This window comes from Peromyscus maniculatus, chromosome 22 (assembly GCF_049852395.1).
Source record: "Peromyscus maniculatus bairdii isolate BWxNUB_F1_BW_parent chromosome 22, HU_Pman_BW_mat_3.1, whole genome shotgun sequence".
NCBI classification, from domain to species: domain Eukaryota; kingdom Metazoa; phylum Chordata; class Mammalia; order Rodentia; family Cricetidae; genus Peromyscus; species Peromyscus maniculatus.
This window is the reverse complement of record NC_134873.1, coordinates 5001632-5011346: the sequence shown is the minus strand read 5'-3', so window position 1 is coordinate 5011346 and position 9715 is coordinate 5001632. Positions and strand designations below refer to the sequence as shown.

The 9715-nt window shown below is 44.2% G+C and overlaps 1 pseudogene; it reads right to left on the bottom strand.

Moving 5' to 3' along the window:
- Positions 1-1045: 1045 nt before the first annotated feature.
- On the bottom strand, positions 1046-8620 carry LOC143270113 (excitatory amino acid transporter 4-like; annotated as a pseudogene).
- Positions 8621-9715: the final 1095 nt, after the last annotated feature.

Below are 9715 nucleotides of genomic sequence, written 5' to 3'. Positions count from 1 at the left end.
AAGTGAGTGGGCCAGTGCTAGAAAAATGAGAATGAATGAGTGAATACAAGAAATAGATGAGGGAATGAATGAAAGAAAAAGTTACTGAATTGAATCACTGCAGAAAAGAATGAGGAAGTGAATCAGTGAGTTGATGATTGAATTAACAAATGCAGAAATGTGGTGGTGCATGCCTGTAATCCCACTAATCAGGAGGCTGACAGAAAAGGTTGGCAGGTTCCAGACAATCCCGGGCTACATAGTAAGACCTGTCTCAAAAACAGCACAATGACCTCACAGCAACTGTAGTTGTCTGCACAAATTGACACAGGATCAAGCCAGTCAATATTCCAACATGGACTGAGGAGAGACTCACAAGCCCTGCTCCTAGCTGAGAAACTATTTTGAGAGTTAATGGCTTCTGGGGAATGGAAAGCCAAAATTTTTCCTGGATGAGGCATCCTGTAGGTTGCCCAAATCAGTGGCCATGCCCTCATCCATGTTCACACAGACAGTTCTCATTGGAATCAATGGGAGATATATACAAATACATGCATATGATGATATAGAGTTGGAAGGGGAACATGAGAGTCTGAGAGAAGTCGAGGGAGAATGGGAATATGGGTATTATCAAGACACTTTTTATACATGTATGAAATTATCTAAGAACATATTTTTATTACACAAAAATGGGAGGAAAGTGGGTGACCCAATGTGTGGGAGGATGAACATAGATGAATGAGTGAATGAATCACAGAGTGAATGCACAAATGAGTGAGTGAGTAAATAGATTAATGGAGTTATGAACTGCTGAATAACTCACTACAGAAAGATATGAATGAACTGATGATTTGATGATTAAATTAACTAACACACAGATGAATGAGGGGCCAAATGTCTCCAACAGTCCCATCAGCCTGGTCACCGTCACCCCCAGGAACCACCACCACTGCCTCACCCAGGCACATGCACCCACCAACTACTCACCAGATGCTGATGCCCACCAGCCTCATAATAGCCTCATTGAGGCTGTCAAAGAAGTCCCTCAGGACATGGCCTTTGTGCTTCATGCCACCAATGACCAACCCGAAGGCCAAGAGAAGACCACAAGGCCCAAGGTATTGATGCCACTGGCTGAACCAGGCACAGGCACAGTCTCCTCAAAGTTTATCACCTCCTGCAGGGTGCCCAAGGCTTGGGTGACATTTTCCAGGATGCTGGTTTCATTCTCCACTGAGGATGGGGGAGACATGGAGGCCCCCAGTTCTGACCCATTCTCTGTCCTTACAGTCATCCTGGTTACCACTCGTGTGCTGTACTGCATCTTAAACTGAAATGCAGAGAAATTGATACCAGATTCAGTATGGTGGTTAGCTCTTTCATAAATATCACAAAAAAAAATATAAAAAAACTGGAGTTAGGCCTGTGAGGCCCTGTGTTCCATACATCTCATTTGCACGAACACACACACACACACACACACACACACACACACACACACACACACTGAAAATATAACGATAATGATAATAAAAAAAGAAATTAGTAACTGGCATTTGCCTAATATAAACAAGTCCTGGCTTTCATCCTCTTCACCAAAGAAAAGAAATGAGTAACCAAATAGTGAGGATGTTAAAAACCAAGCATAGAAAATGGATATATAGTCTACATCTTTATGTCTAGCCTTCAGTGAAGGGGTTGCTATGCGCCCCCTGCTGGCCAAATTCAGTCCACTACTTGCTTCTGTAAATATAGTTTTACAGGAAAGTGTAAGTCCTCTTCACATGTTGCCTGTGGCTGCTTTTCTACTATGAACCCCAAGCTCATGCTCAGACAGATTTTAGCACATCTGTGATCAGAAGTCTCAGAACCTCGACCCCAGCATCCTAGCCTCCATGAATTCCATAACCTGGCCACCCTTTGCATCACCAACATAGCCATGTGTGGTACACATATTCTCCCAGAATCGTCCCCAAGGTCCCCCCACTCAGGCCCTTCTTCCCACCCTTCTCCTTGGGAAGTAAGCTCCCTCCACCCTCCATCCCTCCTTCATTAAACCATGTGCTTCTCCTAACCTGTTTGAAGCAGGCCTCCACAAGTTAGGTGGAAACATATTTCTGCACAAAAACATCAGAGAAGGGAAAGTGGTTAGAGTTTGGGAGTGAGCCAAAGGGCATTCCTGCACTGATAACCATGGCAACCGTAGCAGCAGACAATATAGAAATGCATGGTGTGGGCCCAGGGTTGAGCAAAGTACCTGCCCTTCATCATCTGACATAAACCCTGCAATGACCCTAGAAGTAAACACTGTAAACATCTCTAGCTTCCACAGGAGGTAACCAAAGGCCAGAGGAGATCGCCCAGACCCATAGAGCTGCTCAGAGTTGCAGATGTAACTTACCATGGATTGATTATAATTAGGCCCCACCCAAAGTCATGGAATCTGAGTGCCATAAAGTTGATGGTGGAGCCTTGGACTAAAGAAGTTTACAGAGTAATAGGAAGTGGCCTTGTTTTTGATATGCTTGCTCTTGATAACCATCTTGTGCTCTCTGCCGTGTTATGATGCAGCTAGAAGATCCTCACTAGATGCTGGTGCAAAGTTGTTGGGCATCCTAGATCCCTGAACATGAGCTAAATAAACCTTTGTCTTTTGGTTCTTTGCTTTTGTTTTCATTTTACAACTAACTCAGTTTCAAGTATACTTTTCATTTAAATTTTAATACACTTATTCAGAGGCACAGTGCCATGGTATACAGATAAAAGGTAGACAACTTGTAGGAGTCGGTTCTCTCATTCCACCATGTGGATCCTGTCAGGTTGTCAGGCATGGTGATAAGTGTCTTTACCCACTAAATCATTTCACTGGCCCTAACTTTTATTTATTTAGGCGTGTGTGTGTGTGTGTGTGTGTGTGTGTGTGTGTGTGTGTGTGTGTGTGTGTGTGTGTGTGTGTGTGTGTGTGTGTGTGTGTACACATATGCCACAGCATGTACATGGAGTTGGGAGGACAACTTACAGGACTCTGTTCTCTCCTTCCACCATGAGGATGGTCCAGAGGATTGAACTCGGGTGGTCAGGCTTGGCAGCAAATACCTTTATTCACTAAGCCATCTCATTGGACCTCAGCTAGTGTATAATAGCAGCAGAGAACACCGTAAGAGTTCCTAAACTCTTCCGGTGCCAAGTCAGTACCATAGGAACAGTATGACTGGATTTGACATTACTTCTGACAGGCAAAATCTTATTGGACTAAGAGAATCATTTGCACGGGTTGGGGTTTTAGCTCAGTGGTAGATCACTTGCCTAGCAAGTGAAAGACCCTGGGTTCAGTCCTCAGCTCCAGAAAAAAAAAGAGAATCATTTGCTCACCAAAGAGGTTATGAACACCTATTGAACAGCAGCAGCTCCTCTTACTCCGTCCTGGGATACTACAACAGTGTCCTCTCCAGCCTCAGAGCTCAAAGATCAGACCTAGACTTAGCTTTCTTAAGGATATGCAAGGATCCAGGGCAGAAATGGCAACCAATAGTTGCTTCCTTTTCCAAACTAGATCTACCTTTTCCTGTAGTCTCTCATAGAAAAGAATTGCTGCATGCATATCTGGAAGTCCCAACAAAATGTGAATGTCACCTGACCAGGTCCATGAATGCATGAGCTGTTGGGACAGTCTGAATTTGACTCTCATGGTGCAGCCCCTCCTTGGAGCCTTTCCCAAGATGGATGATGGTGACCATTAGGATCCCAGTGAAAACCACAATGACTGTGGTCACCATGTAGTGCACAGCTGCCCGCATTCCCATCCTCCCTGTTGCCTTGTTGTCCAGGGATGCCATACCTAGAAAAGAGATAATGCAGTTCGTGCAACAGCACCCATTCCTTTTAGCCTCCATCTGGTCCACCCATTCCATACCATCAGCTCAAACTCATTGCACATCCCTTAACTGAAGATGTCCACAAAAAACATGGTTCACCTTCTAATGCTGAGAGTTATCTACACAACAAATTTTATGCTATCACAAATAAATATATTATCAGGCAAAATATAATTTGATTATAGTTTATTAAGTTAATAAAGGGAGCTGGTAAGATTACTCGGTATTAAGAACACATACTGCTCTTACAGGGAACCCAAATTCCAGTATCAACACAAATATTCTGTGGCTCACTACCACTTGTAATTCCAGCTCCAGGGTATCTGATGCCCATTTCTGACCTCCATGGGCACATGCATTCATGTGTACATACCCACATAGACACATGATTAAATAATAATAACAAAATAAGTATATAAAAGTAAATAAAAGTTTTGTGTCACTTTGAAATAAAGTTTTACAGTGTACAGTGTATACCCACCACCTAGAGATGATCTGAAAGAACACGAGAGGAGAGGCATAGGTCATCTGCAAACACTACATCAATTTACAGAAAGGGCTTCAGCATCCTCAGGTATTGGTGTTTATACGGATCTTGAAACCAATCCACTGGTGGTTCAACCCAGGGATGATTCAGTTTTTGATTCTTAGGCTAAAAACAAATGGACACATACCACTCCATTTTATTACTACAAATAACTGCACCAATCACAGTACCTCCCCTTTACTCTAAGTTAACCTTTCAACTTCCACCCAACCCTCTCCTTATCCTGCACCATAAATATCACAATCATTGAAGTCTTCATCCCAGGGTCCATCACAACTCCCACTTCACTTGAACCCACCCCTTTCTACATTTAGCCTGGATACTGTTCATGCTGTACCTATATGTCTCTTACCAGGCCATGCAACCATCCAGTTGCTATGAGTTTGAGATACTAACAATCTGCACTTTTCTCCTGAGAGTGATCCTCAGCAGAATGGGAGCTTCCTCCTCCAGAAAGGTCCCATTGTTCTGCAACAGTCAATGATTGCTGGTGCAGGGATTCAGATGAAGACAGAATTGGTGGTGAGAGACACCTCCATGATGTTGCTCACACTTCAGAGCCCCTGCCCAGTGGGAGCACACTGAGACACCAGCCTTCTTCTGAAAACATGCCTTTGCTTAGCTTCCTTTCCCATCCTGTCCTTCTATCTTCACTTCTTCATGTGTTTCTCCCTTGGTGAGTTTCTGGTGACCAGATCTACATGTCAGGCTTGGCTTCAAAGAAGCCCAACCTAAGAAACCAGCCTTGATCATTATTTCTGTCCCTAAACCCAAGGCTTACTAAACATCACCTATGGCCTAAATCTGGTGCACTATTTACTTTTGTAAAGTTGTATTGAAACACAACTCTGGTGAGTAGTTTTAGTTGTTAACTCAACACGAGCAAGTACCACTAGGAAGAGAGGCTCAATGGGGAATTTTATAAATCAGGTGGACCTGTGGCATGACTGGGGGGTCCAGATTACATTGAAGGAGGAAGGACAATCATTGTGTGTAGCACCATTCCCTAGGAAAGGGATTCTGGACTGTATACATGTAGAGATGTAACTTGATACAAATAAGCATGTGTCCATTTATTTTCTCTCTGCTCTTGGTTGTGGATGGGTTATGATGAACTGCTTCAAGTTCCTATGTTGTCTTCCCTGAGTGATAGACTCTAACCTGGAACTGTGAGCTAAAATAAACCCTTTCTCCCCTAAGTTGTTTTGTGTCAAATATTTTATTGTAACAACATAAATGAAACCAGGGCAACAGCCATGCACACTTGCCGACATATTGCCTATACATGCTCTTCTACTCCAGCATCAAAGGTGAACCATAAAATGAAGATCCGATGGCCCTGAAGCAAAAACAACTACTATCCAGAAGAAAAGGTGCTACATAACACATCAAAGCTCCTTTCCTTCCTCCACCCTCCATCCTGGCACCTCCATCCCACTCACTTCCTCCATGTTCAACCACATTCCATTTATCATCTACCCCATATCCAAGCTAACTCCCCTGACCCTCCAAAGCCTTTCTTCCCCCCCTGGAGAGACCAGAGCTCTGGCAGGATGGGATTTTACCTTCAACAACAAGTACAAGGAAGTTATTGGGACACAAGGATCCTGTGACAGCAAGACTGAAGCAAGAGCTGGGCACAGCTTGAGTTGATGTGTTTGGAAAGGGCCCCCACTGGTGAGGAAGCCCTGGCTCTTTTCTCAAGTGTGGGCTTGGAATGGGTCCTGTAGATGCACAGTGGCTTGGGGTCTCACCTGGGACAAGGCTGGAGACGATGAGGGGGAGCACCAGCATCTGCAGCATCCTCATGAGCAGCTCACCAGGAAAAGAGAAGTACTTGATCTGGTGGTAGAAGAGCTGGTGTGGGCACAAGGCAATGCCAGGAAAAGTTCATGGAATGAACTATGAATCTCAACCCCAAGCACTGTCCATCCATCTCTAAAAGAGTATAGTAAGGTGAGCAGTGACTATTCTAGGAGGTGCATTTGTGTACATGGGTATTACATGGATTTGTGTGTGCATGGATACATTTGTGCATGGGTATGTGTATGTGTGTGTGTGTGCTTGTGTTATAGACAAATGTGGGTGTTTGTGAATGAATGGGCATGTATAAAAAGATGTATATATGGGTATGTATGTGCATGTGTGTAAGTATGTGTACATTTGTGTGAGCATGGGCATATATATGTGTGTGCATGATGAGGATTTGTGTGAATGAATGTGTGCATGTAGTTGTGTGCACATGGATATATATATATATATATGTGTGTGTGCATTTTATGCATTTGTGTGTGCATAGGTGTGTGTGCACATTCATATGTACATTGGATCATATATAAAGATATGCACATGCATTTCTTGGGTGTGTCTATAAGTATGACTCTTTTGTCTGTGTTATCATTTTCTTTTTTTTTTTCAGATTATGCATACAGTGTTCTCCTGTGGGCCAGAAGAAGGTACCGGACCTCATTACAGATGGTTGTGAGCCACTATGTGGGAATTGAACTCAGTACCTCTGGAAGAACAACCAGTGCTCTTAACCACTGAATCATCACTCCAGCTCTATGCTACCACTTTCAAATATGGAAGTGCATATGAAATTGGGCTTCTAAGCATGTAGATGTAAATGCATAGATGAGTGTGTGAAAGTATTCACAAAGTCCAAGACAGCTGGCTGTGGTACCCTTGGAATCCACACTGTCTAAATAATCAAGTACACATGGAAATTTTTAAGGGGAAATTATCTGTGGAAAGCAGAAAAGGGGCTATTTGGGGAGAGAAAAGGAACCAGCAGAGGGTGACTAGGTAAGAGGGGGTAAAGGAAAAAGAATATGATCAAAGCACATTGTATACAGATATGAAGATGTCATGAGGAACCCATTATTTTATACAACCTCATAATTCCTTAAGTTGTGTCTGTTGAACGTGTAGAGATTTTTTTCTCTTATCAATATTTCCTAGACAATACAGTATAACAACTATTTACCTAGCAGTTACATTGCTTTGGGTGTTACAAATAACCTAGAGACCAAGATAGCCACAGATCTGGCAAACACTACCCCATTTTATTTAAGGGACTTGAGCATCCACAGATAACAAATGCTTGTGGACATCCAAACCAATAGACAATCAAGTTCCTTAAATAAAATGGGGTAGTGTTTGCAGAACCAATCTCTTAAGGGTATGATGGATAGCTGCATATTTTTATGAACGTTAGCACAGTTTATGTGACTGCACTTCTCAATTAAGATATGTAAGATATATTCATATGTAAGATATATTTATCCTTCTCTGTGTGTAGTCGTAAAGTGCATGTCTGTTGAGTGTACTTGCGGATGCCCATACCCACACATGTGACATCACATCGTGTTCATACAGCTGTTTTTGTGCATGTATGTGCCCTCTCTACCTGAGTCCTCTGATGGGCTAAGGGATTGTGCGATGAGTGCACCAGAGAGGGTGGGTAGTTAATAGAAGTCCCGCCTCCCAGAAGCAGAGCTCACCAATGATCACAGCGCTGACTGTGAGCAAGATGAAGGCATTTCTGCACAGAAAGCGCCACACATGCTCTCTGATCATGGACTGCAGGCGCATGCGCATGCGCAGTGCTCTCTGCTGCCAACTGTCCTGAGGTCACCAGGAGAGCCCACACCACCCAGGTGCTGGCTGCTCTGCCTCAGGAACAGACTGTTGCCATGGCTGCTCATCACCTCTCTCTGGGGACAGAGGAGACCAGGTCTGGTGAGGGAGGATTCCAGGAAAGGAGAGGGTAAGGTGGAGGGGCAGGCACTTGCAGCTCAGAAGTCAGGGGAGGGGCGATGCCCATGTGGAGACTACTGAGAGCCTGCCCTGGATGAGATACAGTTTTTAATCCCAGCAGCAAAAGGTTAAGGTCTTCGGACCCAAACACTAGAGAGGGTGGTTAGAGACAGGGTAGAAAAACAAACAAACAAACACACACACACAAACAAAACACACAAAATACTGCACACCTTTCAGGTTTTCTGCCTCCAGCCTCCTTCACTGAGATCATCTCAAGCAACTGGGAGCTGCTGCAGCTCTCAAACTAAAGTGCCAGGCCTTTGCTGAATACCCATTGCATAAGAGCTCTTGAAAGGGCACTTTAGGCTAGTCCCCCTATCCACAGTAGTTGGGTGTCCAGCCCTAAGACGCCCATAGTCGACTTTTCACAAGGACAAAATCAGCAGGTGCCTGGGAAACAGTGGTAAGCAACTAATATGGCTGCCCAGTGTGCGTGACCAGGACAGTAATGCTGTAAGGGAGGGGTCACTGGGAAAGAAATGATGACACTTCTAGTCCCAGCTGGAGGTTCATGACCCTCTTTTGGGGTGAGACCTCAGACTTTGTGCCCCCCCCTTTTTTTTACCTGTGTCCGTATTTATTTTTTCTTATTAACTTACTTTATTTGCTAAGATAACCAAAACGGGATGATGTGTTTTTCATGAATTAAATAAAATGCTCATAAATATAAAACCTGCCAATCTGTTTAGCAGCCAAACATTTGGAAGTTACCAAACAGCTTAGAAACCGTGGCTTTTGACCCAGCCGTTGACAGCCCTGTAATATCAGCTACTCTAGAGGATGGTGGTGGAAGGCTGTTTACAAGATCAAGTCCAGCACCTGCAACTTAGTAGAACCCTGTCTTAAAATAAAAAGTTAAAAAGAGAGCTACTGGGCAAGGGGTGGGAGATGGCTCAGTGATTGAGGGTGCATATTGCTTCTGTAGAGGACCAGAGTTCCATTCCCAGCACCCACATCAGGCAGCTCAGAACTGCTATGCCCCCTGCTGGCCTCATTGGCACCTGCACTCACATGTACAAACACACACACACACACACACACACACACACACACACACACACACACACACACCAAAACCGAAAATAAAATTCTCATTTAAAGAGGGACAGACTATATAGCTCAGTGGTAGAGTACTTGCCTACTATGTTCAAGGCTCCAAGTTCAGTTCTCAGTACTGATCCCCTCAGCTTCCCAAGTAGCTGGGATTGCAGGCATGCACCACCATGTTGAACTGTTCCAGCATTGTTTGGATGCCACTACCCACGTGGCTGTCTTCTAAGATGGCTGCCCTCTGTATCTGTCTGAGTTCTCCACCTGCTTCCAAAAGACAAGTTGCCTGACTAGGCTTTCCATGCCCTGCATCCTGCAACTCCTTCTCAGTGCGAACGAAGCCCCTTTCAGGATTTTGCTCCAAATGAACTGGTCCTCTGAAGCCTCAGTGTTGCTTCTCACTTTGCTCTGAACACTCACAGACACAGGACAGCACAGAAGA